Here is a 22558-nt window from a genome sequence, read left to right on the forward strand (position 1 = left end):
GCCCTGTGCCTGTCCTGACTTTCCTTACAGCTTTCATCGGGTAAATGCCCACTCTTTCAAGACTCATCTCAATCATTATTCCCTTCTTGGCAGAGGAGAATCCCCACCTGCCTCCTCTGAGCTGCCTTGCCCCACAGAATTGACAAGCCCCTCCATGTTTGCTTCCTAAGGGGAGCGTAACAGAAGCCAAGATAGAGGAACTTGTCAATTCTGGGGGGTAAGGCAGCTATTATGGCTCTGTAAATGGTTAAAGAATTTCTTTCTTTGCATGTCTGCCTCTCCTGGAATACAGTCTCTCTGAGGGCTTAGACCTTGTTTTGTAGCCCCTACTGTATCCTCAGGACCTGGAACAGTGTCTCTTAGCACATTGTTGGCTCTTATTAAATATTTGTTGACTAGATGAGTATCTTAACTGGACCATTAGTTTCTTGCAGGCAGAAATAGTCTTCTTTCCTCATCACCCCATAGTTCCTAGCCGATATGGCTGGAGAATCAAATTAAGTTCTTCCTGTAGTGCCATATGAAACCCATTTTTTACTATAAATAAATTTCCCTTCTCATTCACTTTACCCAGCTATCTCTCAATCTACCTAATGTGTCTGAACCCTTAAGATGAGACTTCTATTTTTTGTCCTCATCCACATAGCCCCTATTACCTAAAACCAATCAGCATACTTCTGGGTTCCCATTTCAGCTATATCTTTCCTCACACACAAAAGTATTGAGAGTAGTTAATATCCCTGATAGTAATCAACCTACAGTCCCCGTCTCCACTGAAATGTCTCTTAATGGTGTCAAATGTACTGGACAATTCTTAAGCTTATTTCCACTATTTCCAATTCTTAGCTCATGTGGTTCTCAACTTTTCTGTAATATCTGACATTTGGAACATGAAGCATTTTCCTCCCTCACCTGCTTCGTTTGTATCTACTTCTCTACTCTAACGACTTCCCTGGTGGTTCAGACGGTAAAGCGTCTGCCTACAATGCAGGAGACCTGGGTTCAGTCTCTGGGTGGGGAAGATCCCCTGGAGAAGGAAACGGCAACCCACTCCAGTATTCTTGCCTGGAAAATCCCATGGACGGAGAAGCCTGGTAGGCTGTAGCCATGGGGTCACAAAGAGTCGGACACGACTGAGCAACTTCACTTTCCTCCTTTCCTCTGCTGTAGACTTTTGGAAACTCTGTCTTCTATCTTAGTCTTTATCTTGCGTTTACCCCCAGGCCTCTGAGTGTATTCTCTGGTTGGAGAATGATGAATTCCAAGTCCATTTTTCTTCTAAGGTACAATCTCAATCTCATTTCTCGATCTGTCTCTGGAGAGCTCCTTTTAGGTAACCTAAGCCATTTAAAAATAAACCTTCACAAAGTTGAACTCATTATGTATCCTTTAACTCTTCTGTGACATTCTCTGGCTTAGTCTAAAGTACTCTGCAATGATCCCATGTCCAAAAGAAACATGGAGAGTATTTCTAGACAAGCTCCACTTGCCCCCACCCAAGTATCTTATCTCTGTCATTCCACACCCAGTTTCCCTCATTTTGCTTCCAATACTACTTTAACATCCATCCCTCTTGTCTATCCCTATGACCACTATCAGATTATATTCTCTAATCACATTTCTCCTATTTAAAAAAGATAAAAGTGATTCATGTATGAGTATTTGCAATATGTCTTCCTCTTCTTTGCAAGAATTACTTAAGAACCATCTGCTATACCTTTACTGATAATGGGTCAAAATAGTTGAGAGATGGAAATAACAGAAACAGAACTAGGGGAGAGAAAAGGTAATGTGAAGAGAGAATACATCCAGGAAGGTAAGAAGAGGAGTGAAAAAAAATCCTGGAGTCCATACCTGAATTGAGGATGGAAGAAAGCGTTGGGTATAGTTCTAGGGTTTGAGGGATATATAAAGATGAATGAGGAAAAAAAAAAAAAGAGATTTTTGCAACACTATTATTGAACTTTTAATAAAATCTTATGTTGCATGTGACTATTCTTGCCTCCAAAAATTGTGTTTATTTGACTATGACATCACAAAGAGACTAGGCTGTATGAAGACCAAGGTTATGATCTATACATGGATTATTGCAGTAGCCATCTACATAATGTCCTAGATACCCCATTCAAACCTCCACCTAGACATCAGAGTGACATTTTAAAGATTGAAATTTGATTATGACAATACCTTGTTTAAAATTTTTCAGTGATTTATCCAAATTATAACAAAAAATTCAACGTCCTAATTTAGGCATGATTGTCCTTGATATTATGACTTTTGCACAAACATTCAACCAAAGCTTTAGGTATTCCCCAGAATTTAAACCATCCTGAATAGCATTTCCCTGAAGACATATCACCTTGATTATTTTTTTTTCTTCTAGCTCAAAACTTCCGCTTTTCTTCTTCATATCACCAGTTTCCATGTGTCTTCAAATTCTGTACAAGTACCTGCTCCTAAAATGCTCTCCCCAGCACACAAGTCTGAGTAAGACAATTGTCCTCATCATCCCCATAACCATGACTCTTCCATTTCATGACCATTACCCCCTCCTCTTCCTTGGGAAAGCCAACATTATCAGTTTAATATTTACCTGCAAGATTTTTTTCAGAGCACATATAAACACTGTATGCAATGTGAACATAAAATATGTATGTATATACCTTGCCAGACTCCTCTGTCCATGGAATTCTCCAGGCAAAAATACTGGAGTTGGTAGCCATTCCCTTCTTCAGAGGATCTTCCTGAACCAGGGATTGAACCCAAGTCTACAGAATTTCAGGCAGATTCCTTATCATCTGAGCCACCAGGGAAGCCCCACAAAATTGAACTAGGTATATTATAAGTTGATCAGCAAGAATATAAGTAGGACAATAACCAGGATTTTTTTTGAGCAAAACAATTAATGAAGAAAACCTATATAACAGTAAAATACAGTATCTTAAAATATAAACTCAGTATTGTTGACATAATAAGGTTTCCGACAGACCAGTGGATCTGTGCACAGTCCATGAATTGTACAGGGAATTAGAAATACTCTGAAGTCAGTACTTAAAATTGTTGAACAAGAATGAGGTATTAAATAAAGGGATCAGACAAGCTGGCAAATTCTTGAGAAAGAAAACTAAAAATAAAATAAATCTCAAATGGAGTAAACTCTAGAAAGTAAAATGTTAAAATCATAAGCACACTTAAGGGGCTTCCCAGGCGGCACTAGTGGTAAAGAACTCACCTTCCAATGCAGGAGACATAAAGGATGCAGGTTTGATCCCTGAGTCAGGAAGATCCCCTAGAGGAGGAAATGGCAACCCATTCCAGGATTCTTCTTGGAGAATCCCATGGAAGAGAAGCCTGGTGAGCTATGTTCCATAGGGTCCCAGAGAGTTGGACAACTGAAGCAACTTAGCACAGCACAAACACACTTAGGATTATAGAAAATTATTTTTATTATTGGAAAGTTAAAAAAAAATTTCTTTTCTTAGTACAACCTTAAGATTAGATAATCTAAAGGAAAAGACTAAAGAGTTCGCTTATAAAACAGTATTTTTTCATGGTAGCTGTTTCTTTTAAATGTTGTGGAATATAGCTTTTTTGCTTTGCTTCTGATCTTTTCTCAGTAAAACAACATGAGAGCTGTTGCTTCAATCATACAATTGAAGGAAATTTTATAGGCCATCAACACTGTCCCCTGATTTTAAGCTTATGTACCTACTGAACATCCCAAGATATTGGGATTTATCTTGTTTATAGAATTTTTTCACCTCGAAAATTTGTGATTGTTGGCCACTTTTTTCACACTGTTTTATCCAAGTCCTCATGTATATCAAGTTTGTTCAAATCCATCTCTCTGGGATTTTATGAAATGACTGATTCTCTTTCTCCATATGGCACATCATTGTTGAATTTCAGAATTTAACACCCTTAATTTTATGTTTGCTCTTTCTCCTTAAGATTAAGTAATTCTGGTTCCTCTGATTTTCCTCTAATGATCCGTTGAATATACTAAAATGCCCTCTAGGTCCTTTATTACTCACTGTCTCTTGTGTGGTCAGGGAACAGAACAGGAGGGGCAGTCTGAGATGGGAATCTAAAAATCAGAAGTTGAAATAGTCATTGAAGTTTAAGGCTTGAGAGTGAAAACCAAGAGCCAGAATCTCAGCACCCAGCCATGGAGGTCAAAGTAACTCAAAGAACCACAGAAGGCACCCACACCCAACCAGCAGACAAGTTCACCCAATCACCATCTAAAGAGGGAAGATCAATTTAGGAGAGAAGGTAAAGCCAAAGGTCATGACAGAAGGATCAACATCTCTGTTGATGGTAAGAACTCAAAGAAGACTTACGTCTCAGGCACTTAGTGAGGAGAACTTACTAGTGAAAAGAGGAATAATATGAGGATATGTGTGTGGCCAGCCTGAGCAGCCAATGGAGCCAATATTCTGTCTTTCCCTGGTCATTTATACTAACAACTCACAGCCAGAAAGCTCTGAAATTTTTCCAAGTTCTCCCTCCCTCTTAAATGATAGACGAGAACATGAGGTTAACTTCAGTGTAATGAATTATAAAGAACTGCCCCAATTTTTTATTTGTCTAGAACAGGGGGTCAGCATTTTTTTTTTTCTATAAAGGGCCAGAAAGTATATATTTTAGGTTTGCAGGCCCTATAATCCCTGTCATAGCTATTAAACTCAGCTGTTATAGCACAAAAGCAGTTAACAGATAACACACAAAAAAATGAACACACATATGCTCCCCAAATTTTTATTTACAAAAAGAGGCAACAAATTTTGCTACCTCTTGGTCTAGAATCTCATTGTATTAGATATTGCTATTTAAAGTTATTAGATCACAAACTACAGTTTGGAAATATTTTTTTATACACAACTTTTTATTATAAAGATATTTTAGAAAAGGTTTGATCTAGGATGTTTCAATAGGGCTTACCTAATATTAAGTACAAGAGAATTTGATTTTGTGCTTTATAAACTACTTCGCCATTTAAAAATTAGAGACTAATGTGTCTTTTCTTCTTTTTTTTCATTATCATCATGGCTTATGCTACTATAACTTATTATGAGATCTCCAAAGGCCAACCTGTATAGGTTCAATACTTAGAATTTTGTTTAATGAAAAATATGATGAAAAGCAATATGTAGATGGGAAATATTTCAACATAAGATGGTACTTAAGTACAATTTTCATTATAATGTGAAATCTAACTACACTGTTAAGAATTCCAAGATGAAGCACAAAAAGCACAGAGGTTAAAAAAAGACATATTTAGCAGTGAATTTGCTTATTGTAGTAATCATTTCACATTATATACACATATGTATAATCATTATATTGTACACTTAAAACTAACATAGTGTTATACATAAATTATAGCTCAATAATTTAAAAAATCTACTAATGTGCCTTTCAACTTCAAATCTGTGATTTGATGCTAATGCTGATATGAGTATCAACAGGAAGGGTGAGTTCATGAGCATCTTTCCCCGCTGAGCAAGGAAGATCAGTAAAATACATTTTTAAAAAGTGATGTTGGAAAGTGTCTTTTGCTGGTCATCTGTTTCATCTTGCACTGTGGCCAAAATAAGAAGCATTATACCCCTATTTCTTTTGCATGGTTTCCAGTAAGAAATCACTCTCCAATTCCATAATGTCATTCAGGATGCTAAGTAAACCTGTGGAGACACATTCTGCAGAGGAGTTCAAGAGGCCAAGTGATCAATTATTTGCCAAAGGAGCAGAATATTGCTTACTTGCCTGTAGTCCTTTAAAGAAAACAAGAAAAATTAACAGGGGAAGAACAGTGAAGAAATTGAAGAGGTCCCAGGGTGTATCAAGGATCTACAAAACAATTTAATTTTCTCAGTCAAGATGCTACAAATGGTAATGAATAAATCATGTGTCCATTTCTTAATATGCCCTATCAGTTTCTTGTTTTGAGGGAAAACAAGGACTCTGAAGCTAGAGTGTTTTTCTTTATCCAGTAGTAAAACTGTTCAGCATTTTTACTTATTATTAATCCTTTGTTAATCTCATCCATATTTTGAGAGTTAAAATGGCAAATCAAATTGTTCACAATTTAGTGCAATGAATATTTGCTGAGCACCTACTGTGCGCCTGTAATGGTCTAGGTGATTGAGATACAACAGTGAACAAATCAAAGGTCTCATGGATCTCATGGAGCTTATAGTCTAATGGTGAAAGATAAACCATAAAAGTAACAAATAATAAGGCCATATTTAGGAGATAAGAAGATAAGTGATGGTGAAGTCTAAAGGCTGGGGCAAGATATAGGGAATTAAAATATTTGGTAAAGGTCAGAGTAGGTCTCTTTGAAAAGGTGAAATAGTGAATAATGACTTGAAAGGGGTAATAAGCTGGTCAAGAGCAAAGTTCTGGGCAAAGCTCAGGCAAAGTTCAAAGTCTGCTATAACTACAGCAAAATCTCTAAAGTGGAAGTATCAGGGTGAGGCTGAAAGAAGGTCAGGCCCAGCCCTTTGGAGTTCAAGGATTATAGGATTAAAAGATTGGAGCTAGGGCACAATTTGTCACTGTTGTTTAATTGATAAGTAGTGTCCAACTCTTTTGAGACTCCATGGACTATCGCCTGACAGGCTCCTCTGTCCATGAGATTTTCCAGGAAAGAATACTGGTGTGGGTTTCCATTTCCTTCTCCAGGGAACCTTCCTGACCCAGGGATTGAACCCATGTCTGGCAGGTGAATTCTTTATCACTGAGCCACCTGGGAAGCCCTGGGGGACAATTTAGGGTACTCTAATATCTTTTAGTGGAATGAAGAGTCATTGAAGGTTTTGAACAGAAAAAAGACATGGTCTGATATATGTTTTAACAGGATCAGTCACTCTGGCTTTTAAGAAGAGACTGAAGGAAAATAAGGGTAGAAGGATGAAGACCAATTAGGAGCCTATTAGCATAATCCTGGCAAGTAATAACAGTTCTTCTGAATGAGGAGAAATAGATTATCAATGGAAACAAAAGAATTCACTGTTGCCCATTGGTGTATTTGAGAGCCCAATTATAAGATCGATGTCCTTATTAACTGCACCTCCTAGCTCATTAATATATAATGGGTTTTTTTGTGTGTTTGTTTGTTTCCTGATATTCTTAAAGAATTGAAGGCAGACTGGAAAAGTACATGTTCTGATTCAGATTGAGAAAAGAAAAAAAAAAAGAGAGATTTTTAAGAATCTTGAAAATATAATAAGCAAGGTAAGAATAGTATGCCAGTAAGGTCTGGCTGAACATGTATGATCCAAACATCAGAAGTTAGATCATCTTAATAGTATAGGATTTGGGACAAGGGAGAAGGACAGAAACTATGACAAAGATGTATGAAAATTTAGCTTTATCTAAAAATGTATGAAAACCACAATCAAAACATAAGCATACAGTGTATCATCTTAGTTAGCTCAGGCTCCTCTAACAAGATACCATAACCAGATGTAACTTACAGACAGACACTTATTTTCATAGTTCTGGAAGCTGGGAAAAGTCACACTCAAGTGCTGGTAGATCTGGTGTTTGGTATCCTCCTGTGGTAGAGAGAAGTGATCCTCACCTTATGTTGTTGTTCAGTCACCCAGTCGTGTCCAACTCTTTGCAACCCCATGGACTGCAGCATTCCAGGCCTCTATGTCCCTCATCATCTCCCAGGTTTGCCAGAGTTCATGTCCACTGCATCGGTGATGCCATCCAGACATCTCAACTTCTGATGCCCTCTTCTCCTTCAGCCCTCAATATCTCCCAGCATCAGGAACTTTTCCAATGAGTCAGTTTTTCGCATCCTTGTCTTATAAGGGCATTAGTCTCAGGGGGACCCTGGTCTCATAGTCTCATCTAAACCCCATTAGCTCCAAAGGCCCCACCTCCTACTACCATCATTCTGAAGATTAGTTCTTCAACATATGAATTCAGGAGGGACACAAACATTCAGTCCATAGCAAGTACCCTAGGAAAAAAGGTGATACAATCATGAGTATAGGTACAGGAGTTGATCTTAAGCAGGAAAATAACTTCTCTGGAACAGCTGTCTGTAAATTTGGTCATGTGTATGTGTGTGTGTTAATCACTCAGTCGTGTCTGATTCTTTGGGATCCCATGGGCAGTAGCCCACCAGGCCCTTCTGTCCATGGAATTCCCCAGGCAAGAATACTGGAGTGGGTTGCTGTTCCCTTCTCCAGGGAATCTTCCCAAACCAGGGATTGAACCAGGGTCTCGTGCATTCCAGGCAGATTCTTTACCATCTGAGCCGCCAGAGAAGCTCAGATTTGGTGGTAGGAAGTTGCAGTTATAATTTCTCTCTGAACAAATTGGCAAGATTATCAGCCAGTCATGAACACAGCAGAACAAAAGACTTGAGGAGAGAGTGGAAAAAGCTCACTAGGGAAATATAGGAGGTATTGAAGGCCTCATTGAGTTTGGGCATCAACATGTGTGGTTGTAAGATCATCTTTAATGATACTCAACTGTCTGGGTTAGATGTAGGGAAATAGAATCCTTGGACTGAGTATTTGCCAAAAGAATGAATAGAAAGGCAAGGGGAGTATGGTGTAAAAAAAAAAAAAAAAATCAGTGAAAGAATGGTTGAAATGAGGTCCAAATATGAAAGCAAGATGGAAAAAGTAAAAGAAAAGAAGATGGAAACAATAGAGAAAGGTCGAAGAACCACAGGCTGCCAGCTTCACGTAGTCAGAGAGGGATGGTAAGAATAACTGAGTGAGAAGGTTCATGGGAGGAGGCTTGTGGTCAGCATAGGGCATTCAGATTTAAGGTTTTAGAAGTGGTCCAGGTCCAGCCAGTGGTCCAGATGACAACATTAGGTGTATTGGATTCTGAGAGGTGTAGATTCTGAGAGGTGTAGATTGGATTCTGAGAGATGAAGTAATCAAGGAATAAAGCAGTTAATAGTGCCAGGTAGACAGTATAAAAAATGAGTTAGATGCTAAATCAGCAAAGGCATTGAGGGTGAGTGCCCAGAAGATGAGTCTATGACAGTAATCATTGAAGTTGGAAGATGGTATTACCTGATGGAATAATCTCAAAGTAGTGGGAATTTTCACATAAGGCTAGTGCAATGATGTTCTGGAAGCAGCTTGGGGATAGAGGAGGAAGCTTGACATTAATGTGATGGGGTGAGGGGGAAATTAGCCCCAACCTGAAAATCCATGTTCTTATGGAGGAGTTGGGTGTCTGTCAAATCAAAGAGGTTAATCAAGAATTTGAAGAGGAAAAGAGGGATTTTTCTTTACCCTAGGCACTGTGAAAGAGAGTTCATACATTTATATTTTGGAATAGGGAAAAAAAGTAAGCCAGAAATAGGAAAAACAGGAATGGGAAGAGAAGCAGTGAAAGGATGAAAGAGATGATATACACGATGAAAGGTTTTCAAAAACACATCTTAGTTCCTGGTAGTCTGCTACCTGGTCTCTTGAGACTGAGAATGGCTGGGGTAGAGGTCCTGAGGCTTGGCAGCTAATCTGTAGGTACTAAAGGTTTCTCACATTTCTTATTAAAATGTACCATTCCTTCAGCCCCTGGTCTATGACTACAAATTAGCAAAATGCTCCATTGGCTCAAATGCCCATATTTCTGACTTCAACTTGGTGAAAACACTTTTGTTCCCAATTATTTGCAGCTTTGTTTGTTATTCTTGGCATGATATTCACTCCAAAGACAGTATGCTGAGCTTTATCTGGACATACTCCACTGATATTTGTCTGTGAGCTAATCTATGACCAAGAAGTTTACTGAAGTAGAATAAATGGCCTCCATTCTTCTACTACCATCTCTATCAACAATAACCTATAAATGTTTATTATCACTGAAGTAAAATGCCCCCTATGGAGTTGGTTTCAATTCTGGATATCATAAGACTAAATTTTTAAAAATTCTTTCAAAATGTGTGAAGTCATTCCAGACATGAAATATATTTATTTTTTAAAGTAGCAGAGAAAACATAAATTAACAGAAGGTTTTTTTTTTTTTTTTTTTCCCCAGAGGTTCTGACTTTTCCCTTAGCTTTATTGAGATATAATTGACATAACATTGTGTGAGGAATGTATACAACATGCTGACTTGATACACTTGAATCATATATTACCCTCTTCCCAGGTGGCGCTAGTGGTAAAGAACTCCCCTGCCAATGCAGGAGACATAAGAGACCAGGGTTCAATCACAGGGATGGGAAGATCCCCTGGAGGAGGGCGTGGCAACTGCAGTATTCTTGCCTGGAGAATCCCAGGGACAGAGGAGCCTGGCAGTTTACAGTCCATAGGGTCGCACAGAGTTGGACATGACTGAAGTGAGTTCACATGCATGCATCATATATTACAAAATGATTACCACCATGGAATTATCTAACACCTCCATTACCTCATAGAATTGCAATATCTTTTTTTGTGGTGAGAATATGATTTACTTTCTCAGCAACTTTCAAGTATACAATACAGTGTTGTTAACTATAGTTATTATGCATTAGAGCCCCAGAATTTATTCCTTTTCCAACTAAAAGTTTTCACCCTTTAACCAACACCTCTTTATTCCCCCACCACCCAGGCCCTTGTAACCACCATTCTACTTACTGGCGGGGTGGGGGGGGGAACACATTTATAATACTCAAAGCTGTTAACATTTAGGAATATCCAGAAGTTTGAAGATACATATAAGCACTTTCCCCCCAAAGTAGTTTAGTCCAGTATCTATTACAGTATCCATGGCAAAAAGATTTATTTCTAATTTCTCATCCATCAAAGCCCAGTATTAGACTGAAAAAATTATGTGAAAAAAATAAAATAAAAAATATATACATCCAAATCTCAACAGTTTATAATTAAATTCAGTAGACAAAAAATTTACTCTGTCAATTTACTACAAAATTTTCTAAACATTTGTGCTCAGTGTTTGTACTTATTGCAACTCAGTAGTAGTTCAGGGACAGACAGTTGTGAACCACACTTTGAGTAGCACTGGCTTAGAGGTCTTCATCAGCATATATTTCTAGAAATTCATTCCTAATTCTTATAGACATCTTTGTTTTGCAGCAGGAATAATAAAACAAAAATGCAGATAAAAAATCAATGCTTCCCTCTTAAAAGTAGAAATCTTGTTTATATATATTTTGCTTTCATGCTATATTAACTTCTGTCAGATATTTTTTCTGGATCTCCAGGAAAAGAAAGTACCAGTAATGACAGAATGAAAAAAAAAAAAGGATTTCTAGGAGTTACACTGTATACTGATAGTCACATGTAATATTTACACCCTTTTTTCTATCTATTCATTCTAAGCAAGCTAGTGGTCAGCATCCTGATAGTCAGTTGGCAACATTTCCTTTGGAGCAAGAGTGTTCTTTTTGCCCAGTTTCAGATGATAGACCATTAATTCTCTAAGGAATGCCAAAAACTAGTATAGATTTCAAGACTAAGCCAATAGTGTTGACAGTAAGTGTAAGATTATTACAGTGACTTATTCTGAAATTTGAGATAATCTGATTGTCTTATGACAATTAAGAGAGGCTGAAAGGACTTAATATCAGATCTCACTGTGGAGACCATGGATGAACCCTGATATTTTAACATTCTAGGTTGTGCTTCTTCATTGAGGTCACTGTCACCTCCTTTCATTCCTAGTCATTGTAATGTCATGCAGCTTGCTTGCTCTAGACCCTTTCCCACACGCCTTCTCTCACTTGGCAGCTGCCTCTCCATGTATAGAGAGGTGATGTTTTGGAATCCTTCCCTTCTCTCTCATCCTCTGAATCAATTATCATCTTCTTAATTAAAGCACCTCTTTCATTAGCTTGTGATGAACTGTGTAGAGGAGTATAAGGCACTGCATATGAAAAGTCCCGTTGATGACAATCTTATTAACACAGGCAAGATTCTTCCAGTATTAGTCTCCCCCTTCTGTCTCTATCACTCTGTCCCTAACGTCCTAGCCCTCTAGCTCTCTCTGTTTTTATCTTTTTAGGAGTCATTCTTACATGGAACTGGGGAATGGCTGTAGTTCAAAACTTTTCCATATTTACAGTCAACTTGAACTAGGGAAGGAGAAGGCAATGGCACCCCACTCCAGTACTGTTGCCTGGAAAATCTCATGGATGGAGGAGCCTGGAAGGCTGCAGTCCATGGGGTCGCTGAGGGTCGGACACGACTGAGCGACTTCACTTTCACTTTTCACTTTCATGCACTGGAGAAGGAAATGGCAACCCACTCCAGTGTTCTTACCTGGAGAATCCCAGGGATGGGGAAGCCTGGTGGGCTGCCGTCTATGGGGTTGCATAGAGTCAGACACGACTGAAGTGACTTAGCACTTAGCACTGAACTAGGGAAATGAGGCACAGAAAATAATGAAAAATTCAGTTGCTGATATTTTTGTATACTAGACTTCATGCAACTAGAATATAATGAGATGATTAAGCTGGAATTTTTTTTCCATTTTGCTGCTGCTAAGTCCCTTCAGTCGTGTCCAACTCTGTGCGACCCCATAGACGGAAGCCCACCAGGCTCCCCTGTCCCTGGGGTTCTCTAGGCAAGAACACTAGAGTGGGCCGCCATTTCCTTCTCCAATGCGTGAAAGGGAAAAGTGAAAGTGAAGTCACTCAGTCGTGTCCGACTGTTAGTGACCCCATGGACTGCAGCCTACCAGGCTCCGCCGTCCATGGGATTTTCCAGGCAAGAGTACTGGAGTGGGATGCCATTGCCTTCTCCATTTTTTTTTTTTTTTTTCCATCTTACTTCTTACCTTATGCTACATAGTTTTTATTTTCTAACAGCAAAGAAAAAAATCAAAGTTGAAAAAGATGTATCATGTGTGGTGAAGAAAACACTCTTAGAAATAGTAATACTCCAATAGGAATAGTCATAGATAATGTTGCATTTGTTCATTTTAAAATATTTATTGAGCACTAACTATGTTCTAAGATGGGGATACAGTAGTAGTTAATAAAACAGATAAACATATTCTAGAGAACTGGTACAGAGGATTCTATTAAATAATTCAGCAAAATATGTATAGTTTAATAATATAACTTCAGGCCCAACATATTAAAAACAGAATGATTTTGCAAAATGTCATTAACATTACTTGACTACTCAATAAATTGGAGTATTTCAGCTTGAAATATAAGAAAGTTATGGCATTTTAGAGTATGCTAGCCAGCTGGTTATTGGAGGAAAGAGTATAATTTGACAATTCTGTACTTAATATTTTTAGGAATATATATTCTCTTTAATTCTCTCAATGTGCTTCTAGGCCTCTAGGACTGCAAATCATAATAAGAACATGTCAGAATTTGAGCATGGTATAATCATAATCATTTTTAGACTAAATTTTTATGAATTTAAAGACGTGTTCCTTAAAGCAAGTATTTATTAAGGAAGGCTTCTTTGTAAGTAAAATGCAACCACAAATTAAGATACAGTGGTTTTAATCATATATGAGGTTATTTCATAATGCCTATTAGATAATCACTACACCATATATCATCAACAGAAGTGCAAGAACATTATACAAGTGAGCACATTTCTTCTGATCAGATATGTATGTGAAGCAGGCATTTTTTTTTTTTTTAAACCAAGGATTGTGTTCTCTGGCCACCTGGGGAAATAAGCAGCCAGGAAAATCTGGCTTGGGCTGGAAGAAGACTAATGCACTAATATTTATTTATGAAAGCATCATATATTCTGCTCTTCCAGGAATTATTACCATAAAGTTTTCACTGCAGAAGAGTACATGAGGTGAAAATAGAAACTGGATTGTTTTCATATCAGGAATTGCCACAACTAATCATTACATAAAGGTCAAAAACATTTTCTCTAATTTTAAAGCAAAATTAAAACAAATTTCTTAGAATTTCACTCATTTTTGAGTGAAGATAGAGGCCTTTTAGCAGACAATATATTACATAAGCAGATTTCTTACCATGCCAAGAGACTGTTTGAGGAAGGTTTTTGAAGATTAAGCAAGACTCTAGATAGACATTAAGCTAATAGTCTTTCCTAGAAGGGACAAGGCTTGGATAGTTTAATTTAACACATTTCATCTTCCAAATATTTTTGATATGCAGATCCTTGGTGAGCTCATAGTTATCTGCAATAGAAGGCGTACACTTTCTTTTAAGCTATAGAATAAAATGGCCCATCAAATTAATTAATAAGGGTTTAATCTAGCAGATAGAATGTTAATTAACAGGTCAAGCAGGGACACAAAATCTCCACACAAGTTATTTTTAAGAATCTTTGCAAATGTGTGTGTATGATGGTAAATACATAGAACACTTTGAAGTAACAGAGGAACATTGGAAAGAACCATGGTTGGCTCCCTTGAGAGAGGAGAAACGATAGCTGAGGAGCAAAAGATGCAGAAAACAGATTTTTTTTAATGTACTTTTTAAAATATGAGTTCTGCGCCATAAGCATATATTATCTCTTAATAAAAATGTTTTTAATTAATTTTTTTGGCAAGTACTGAAGCTCCCATTTTTCTTATTTCCAACCACATAGGGCTCATGTTTGTTCATTCACATTGGGGTTCTGTCTCCGTGTTTTTCAGATCACAAATCCACCCTAAAATCAAGGGACCTACGTTAAGTTGAAATAAAACTGTTTGTTTCAATCATGTTAAAAAATTTTCTTTGCACAAGATGCACTAAAGGAAAGGAGAAGGTAAAAGAAGGGCAGGAAAGGGGAAAAAAGGATTTGAGAAGAAAGGATGAGAGAAGAGAATATGGGGAAGATAAGCATTCTGTGTGTATGTATGTGTGTTTCTTAGTCGCTCAGTCACGTTTGACTCTATGCGACCCCATGGACTGTAGCCCTCCAGGCTCCTCTGTCCATAGAATTCTCCTGCAAGAATACTGGAGTGGGTAGCCATTCCATTCTCCAGGAGATCTTCCCGACCCAGGGATCAAGCTCAGGTCTCCCACATTGCAGGCAGATTCTTTATCGTCTGAACCATCAGGGGAGCCAGATAAACATTGTATCACTGTCCTATTGTATGAAATTACTCTGATCTGAAATATTTTCTTCCTATCCTTCTCCCACAAAGTCTGAACCTAGTTCAAGTCATTGTTGTTTCTCACCTGGTTGATGACCACAGACATTTTTCTGTCTTCTCTGACTCCAGTGTTACTCAAACCTATCCTTCACCCTCTTGTTCCATTTTAAAACCCTTCAGAACCTCTCACCACCTACAGACTTCAGTTCTCTGCCTGCCTCTCCACCCTTAACTGCCATTTCCTCCTGCTTTGTGCTTGAAACTCTAGCAGCATTCCACCACTGATTTTTTTCTTTGACAGTATATGCTATTTCTCACTCATCATGCTATTGCTCTTGTTCACAATACTTAAAAAATGCTATGGCCTTCCCTTCCATTAATGACATAATTATTATTTTCTGAATAAAGAAGATGTGGCACATATATACAATGGACTATTACTCAGCCATAAAAAGGAACTAAATTGTGCCATTTGCAGAGACATGGATGGAACTTGAAACTGTCATACAGAGTGAAGTGAATCAGAAAAAGAAGTTTTGTATATTAACATATATATGTGGAATCTAGAAAAGCAGATGAACCTATTTGAAAAGCACAGAAATAAGGACAGCATTTTATTATATTATATAATTAGCTGTTTGTGTAAGTGGTTTCCTCTCTCAGCTTCACTATGCCTTGTTTACAATGATATGATCAGGGACCACTATCTGACCTGGCATGTAGAAGATGCTCAGTAGATACTGGCTGACTTGGAAAAAGAGAATGCTCTTGACTGAACTCTCTGTGATCCTAAGAAAGGCATTTCACCTGCTGCTTCCCTATTTGTTAAATGAGAGAGTACCACTACACCTAAAGAATTTCTCTCTCCTGAGATTATCCACTAGTTATGCTTTGCATTGTGCTAGAACCCAAAGGTGCTAGAATCTGTAACATAATATAATCATCGACTTCCTCTGGGTCAGGAAGATCCCCTAGGGAAGAGCATTGCAACCCACTCCAGTATTCTTGCCTGGAGAATTCCATGGACAGAGGAGTCTGGTGGGCTACAGTTGATGAGGTCACAAAGAGTCGGACATGGCTGAGTGACTAACACTTTTACTTTTTCACATTTTTATTATGAAAAATTTCAAACATACTCAAGTTCAGTTCAGTTCAGATGCTCAGTCGTGTCCGACTGTTTGTTACCCCATGAATCGCAGCACGCCAGGCCTCCCTGTACATCACCAAGACCCAGAGTTCACTCAAACTCATATCCATTGAGTCAGTGATGCCATCCAGCCATCTCATCCTCTGTCGTCCCCTTCTCATCCTGCCCCCAATCCCTCCCAGCATCAGGGTCTTTTCCAATGAGTCAACTCTTCTCATGAGGTGGACAAAGTATTGAAGTTTCAGCTTCAGCATCAGTCCTTCCAATGAACACCCAGGACTGATCTCCTTCAGAATGGACTGGTTGGATCTCCTTGCAGTCCAAGGGACTCTCAAGAGTCTTCTCCAACACCACAGTTCAAAAGCATCAATTCTTCAGTGCTCAGCTTTTGTTGGCAAAGTAATATATCTGCTTTTTAATATGCTATCTAGGTTGGTCATAACTTTTCTTCCAAGGAGTAAGCGTCTTTTAATTTCATGGCTACAATCACCATCTGCAGTGATTTTGGAGCCTAGAAAAATAAAGTCTGACACTCTTTCCACTGTTTCCCCATCTATTTCCCATGAAGTGTTGGAACCAGATGCCATGATCTTCGTTTTCTGAATGTTGAGCTTTAAGCCAACTTTTTCACTCTCCTCTCTCACTTTCATCAAGAGGCTTTTTAGTTCCTCTTCAGTTTCTGCCATAAGGGTGGTGTCATCTGCATATCTGAGGTTTGATATGAAATTGATATTTCTGAAATTGATATTTTTCTCGGCAATCTTTATTCCAGCTTGTGCTTCTTCCAGCCCAGGGTTTCTCATGATGTACTCTGCATAGAAGTTAAATAAGCAGGGTGACAATATACAGCCTTAACATACTCCTTTTCCTATTTGGAACCAGTCTGTTGTTCCATGTCCAGTTCTAACTGTTGCTTTCTGACCTGCATACAGGTTTCTGAAGAGGCAGGTCAGATGGTCTGGTATTCCCATCTCTTTCAGAATTTTCCACAGTTTATTGTGATCCACACAGTCAAAGGCTTTGGCATAGTCAATAAAGCAGAAATAGATGTTTTTCTGGAACTCTCTTGCTTTTTCCATGATCCAGCGGATGTTGGCAATTTGATCTCTGGTTCCTCTGCCTTTTCTAAAATCAGCTTGAACATCTGGAAGTTCACACTTCACGTATTGCTGAAGCCTAGCTTGGAGAATTTTGAGCATTACTTTACTAGTGTGTGAGATGAGTGCCATTGTGCGGTAGTTTGAGCATTCTTTGGCATTGCCTTTCTTTGTGATTGGAATGAAAACTGATCTTCTCCAGTCCTATGGCCACTGCTGAGTTTTCCAAATTTTCATCCCCATGGAAAAGAAATGCAAAGAAGTAAAATGGTTGTCTGGGGAGGCTTTACAAATAGCTGTGAAAAGAAGAGAAGTGAAATGCAAAGGAGAAAAGGAAAGATATAAGCATCTGAATGCAGAATTCCAAAGAATAGCAAGGAGAGATAAGAAAGCGTTCCTCAGTGATCAGTGCAAAGAAATAGAGGAAAACAACAGAATGGAAAGACTAGAGATCTCTTCAAGAAAATTAGAGATACCAAGGGAACATTTCATGCAAAGATGGGCTCGATAAAGGACAGAAATGGTATGGACCTAACAGAAGCAGAAGATATTAAGAAGAGGTGGCAAGAATACACAGAAGAACTGTACAAAAAAGATCTTCACGACCCAGATAATCACAATGGAGTGATCACTCACCTAGAGCCAGATATCCTGGAATGTGAAGTCAGTGGGCCTTAGAAAGCATCACTACGAACAAAGCTAGTGGAGGTGACGGAATTCCAGTTGAGCTATTTCAAGTCATGAAAGATGATGCTGTGAAAGTGCTGCACTCAATATGCCAGAAAATTTGGAAACATACTCAAAATAAAGTGAATAATTCAAAGAATCATAAGTGTCAACATCTTGCTGATTTTATTTCATGTGTCCTCCTAGTTATACATGTTTAAAGCAAATTTCAATCTCAATGGTAATATTTTTCCTACAAACATTTTGTTATGCTTATCTAATACACAACAGAGCAGCCATAGCAATTATGACAATGAGTGGCATGTATCTGTGATACTATAATCCATCTTAACATTTTTTTAATAATTACATGAGGCAGTAAAATCCCAAAATCATTTTCAATATGTTTGAATAATTGGGGCATCATTCTACTCTGTGAACATTTCTCCTGACAGTAACTGGCCAGTGTTCAGTGAAGATTTACAGTCTGCATTCTTTCAAAGGGTCAAGGACTGGGTGTTCAGGTCAGGCCTGAAGGGTATTAAAAGAACTCAGGGGTGGAAGTTTCAAACATCCTAGCTATGCCACTCAAACTAATGCTGATAATCTTCCTATTCTCATATGCACTAAATTCCTATCTGCTGCTACTGCTGCTGCTAAGTTGCTTCAGTCATGTCCGACTCTGTGCGACCCCATACATGGCAGGCCACCAGGCTCCTCCGTCCATGGGGTTTTCCAGGCAAGAGTACTGAAGTGGGTTGCCATTGCCTTCTCCAAATTCCTATCTACATTTGTATAAAAAATATCATTCTTTTTACTTAAATTATCAAGGATAACCCCAGAGCAATAAAATTGTTCTGTTTCAAAACCATCATGCTTACCATGATTGTCACAATAATCCTTTTCTAAATATATGTAAATTGTTTCAAATGGCTCAGAACACTGAGTCAATATTAGTTCAGTTTGGTAACTTTAAAAAAAAAGGAAAGTTAAAGTCAATAAATCTAATAATGGACAACGTAATCCCCAGGACTAGCCTTAAGACACAGTAGTTTCACTTTCAGAGTTACCTGTGACTCATTGGATGTATATTTATAACTGTTATAATTAGTTAGTTAGCATTAGTTGCTCAGTCCTGTCTGACTCTTTGCGACCCCATGGACTGAAGCCTGCCAGGCTCCTCAGTCCATGGAATTCTCCAGGTAAGAATTCTGGAGTAGGTAGCCATTCCTTTCTCTGGGGGATTGTCCCAACCGTGGGATAAAACTCAGTTCTCCTGTATTGCAGGCAGATTCTTTACCAGACCTCTGAGCCACCTGGGAATCTCATATTTATAACTATCTTGATTAATATTAGCTAAAACCGTAGCTCAAATGGTAAAGAATCTGCCTGCAATGTGAGAGACCTCTGGGTTTGGAAGATCCCCTGGAGAAGGCCACAGCAACCCACTCCAGTATTCATGGCTGGAGAATTCCATGGACAGAGGAGCCTGGTGGTTTATAGTCCATGGGGTCCCAAAGAGTCGGACATGACTGAGTGACTAACACTTTCAACATTAGCTAAAACCACTGAACAGGTGAAGCTCTGTTGAGGCTCAAGAAACTATTTTCCTTATAGACAGGTAAAATAATGGATGATAGTAATGTAAATTAAAAAAAAAAATAGTGGGTTTGTTTATATAGTTGACCCTTGAATGACATGGGTATGCATTAGCTGGCTCACTTATATACAGATTTTTTTCAGTAAACATGTTGGAAATTTTTCTGGAGATTTGCAACAAGTTGAAAATATTCACAGATGAACCACATAGCCTAGAAATGTCAGAAAACTCAGAAAACGGTAGATATGTCATGAATGCATAAAATATATGTAGATATGCATATAACATACAAAATACAGGTTAATTGACTGTTCATATGGTTGGAAAGGCTTCTGATCAGTAGTGAGCTATTTGTAAATTTTTTTAATTGATTTTAATTGGTGGCTAATTAGTTTACAATATTGTGGTGGTTTATGCCATACATTCACATGAATCAACCATGGGTGTACATGTGTTCCCTATCCTGACCCTCCTCCCCATCCCATCCCTCAGGGTCATCCCAGTGCACCAGCCCTGAGCACCCTGTCTCATACATCGAACCTGGACCGAGGATCTGTTTCACATATGATAATATACATATTTCAATGCTGTACTCTCAAATCATCCCATCCTTGCCTTTTCCCACAGGGTCCAAAAGTCTGTTCTTTACTTCTGTGTCTCTTTTGCTGTCTTGCATATAGGGCCATCACTACCATCTCTCTAAATTCCATATATATGCATTAATTACTATATTGATGTTTTCTTTTCTGATTTACTTCACTCTGTGTAATAGGTTCCAGTTTCATCCACCTCATTAGAACTGATTCAAATGTATTCTTTTTAATGGCTGAGTAATATTCCATTGTGTATATGTACCACAGATTTCTTATCTATTCATCTGCTGATGGACATCTGGTTCCATGTCCTGGCTATTGTAAACAGTGCTGTGATGAACACTGGGGTACACGTGTCTTTCAATTCTGGTTTCCTTGGTGTGTATGCCCAGCAGTGGGATTGCTGGGTCATTTGGCAGTTCTATTTCCAACTTTTTAAGGAATCTCCACACTGTTCTCCATAGTGGCTGTACTAGTTTGCATTCCCACCAACAGTGTAAGAGGGTTCCTTCTTCTCCACACCCTCTTCAGCATTTATTGTTTGTAGACTTTTGGATAGCAGCCATTCTGACGGGCATAAGATGGTACTTCATTGTGGTTTTGATTTGCATTTCTCTGATAATGAGTGATGTAGAGCATCTTTTCATATGTTTGTTAGCCATCTGTATGTCTTCGTTGGAGAAATGTCTGTTTAGTTCTTTGGCCCATTTTTTGATTGATCATTTATTTTTCTGGAATTGAGCTGCAGGAGTTGCTTGTATATTTTTGAGGTTAATTCTTTGTTGGTTGCTTCCTTTGCTATTATTTTCTCCCATTCTGAAGGCTGTCTTTTCACTTTGCTTATAGTTTCCTTCATTGTACAAAAGCATTTAAGTTTAATTAGGACCCATTTGTTTATTTTTGCTTTTATTTCCATTACTCTGGGAGGTGAGTCATAGAGGATCCTGCTATTCTTTATGTCAGAGAGTGTTTTGCCTATATTTTCCTTTAGGAGTTTTATAGTTTCTGGTCTTACGTTTAGATCTTTAATCCATTTTGAGTTTATTTTTGTGTATGGTGTTAGAAAGTGTTCTAGTTTCATTCTTTTACAAGTGGTTGACCAGTTTTCCCAGCACCACTTGTTAAAGAGATTGTCTTCTCTCCATTATATATTCTTGCCTCCTTTGCCAAAGATAAGGTGTGCATAGATTCATGGATTTATCTCTGGGCTTTCTACTTTGTTCCATTGATCTGTTTCTGTTGACCAGTTTTCCCAGCACCACTTGTTAAAGAGATTGTCTTTTCTCCATTGTATATTCTTGCCTCCTTTGCCAAAGATAAGGTGTGCATAGATTCATGGATTTATCTCTGGGCTTTCTACTTTCTTCCATTGATCTCTTTCTGTCTTTGTGCCAGTACCATACTGTCTTGGTGACTGTTCCTTTGTAGTATAGCCTGAAGTCAGTTGATTGATTCCTCCAGTTCCATTCTTCTTTCTCAAGATTGCTTTGGCTATTCGAGGTTTTTTTGTATTTCCATACAAATTGTGAAATTATTTGTTCTAGTACTCTGAAAAATACTGTTGGTAGCTTGATAGGGGTTGCATTGAATCTATAGATTGCTTTGGGTAGTATACTCATTTTCACTATATTGATTCTTCCAATCCATGAACATGGTATATTTCTCCATCTATTTCTATCATCTTTGATTTCTTTCATCAGTGTTTTATAGTTTTCTATATATAGGTCTTTTGTTTCTTTAGGTAGATTTATTCCTAAGTATTTTATTCTTGTTGTTGCAATGGTGAATGGAATTCTTTCCTTAATTTCTCTTTTTGTTTTCTCATTGTTAGTGTATAGGAATTCAAGGGACTTCTGTGTGTTAATTTTATATCCTGCAACTTTACTATATTCATTAATTAGCTCTAGTAATTTTCTGGTGGAGTCTTTAGGGTTTTCTATGGAGAGGATCATGCCATCTGCAAACAGTGAGAGTTTTACTTCTTCTTTTCCAATCTGTATTCCTTTCATTTCTTTTTCTTCTCTGATTGTTGTGGTTAAAACTTCCAAAACTGTGTTGAATAATAGTGGTGAGAGTGGGCATCCTTGTCTTGTTCCTGATTTTAGGGGAAATGCTTTCCAATTTTTCATCATTGAGGATAATGTTTGCTGTGGGTTTATCATATATGGCTTTTATTGTGTTGAGGTATGTTCCTTCTATGCCTGCTTTCTGGAGGGTTTTTATCATAAATGGATGTTGAATTTTGTCAAAGACTTTCTCTGATTCTATTGAGATAATCATATGGTTTTTAATCTTTCAATTTGTTAATGTGGTGTATCACATGGATTAATTTGTGAATATTGAAGAATCCTTGCACCCCTGGGATAAAGCCCATTTGGTCATGATGTATGATCTTTTTAATATGTTGTTGGATTCTGTTTGCTAGAAT

General features: G+C 38.0%; 1 long non-coding RNA gene across 2 annotated transcripts in view; it reads right to left on the bottom strand.

Moving 5' to 3' along the window:
* Positions 1-7363: 7363 nt before the first annotated feature.
* The window catches only part of LOC147380234 (uncharacterized), a 207679-nt gene continuing 192484 nt past the window's right edge, over positions 7364-22558 (bottom strand). For both annotated transcript variants that reach the window (XR_015167480.1, XR_015167481.1), the window contains exon 3: positions 7364-7981. This is a non-coding gene — a long non-coding RNA (uncharacterized LOC147380234). The remainder of the gene's footprint in view (positions 7982-22558) is intronic.

Source organism: Bos grunniens, chromosome 1, assembly GCF_055505025.1.
Source record: "Bos grunniens cultivar Pamir isolate PY7600 chromosome 1, Bosgru_T2T1.0, whole genome shotgun sequence".
NCBI lineage: Eukaryota > Metazoa > Chordata > Mammalia > Artiodactyla > Bovidae > Bos > Bos grunniens.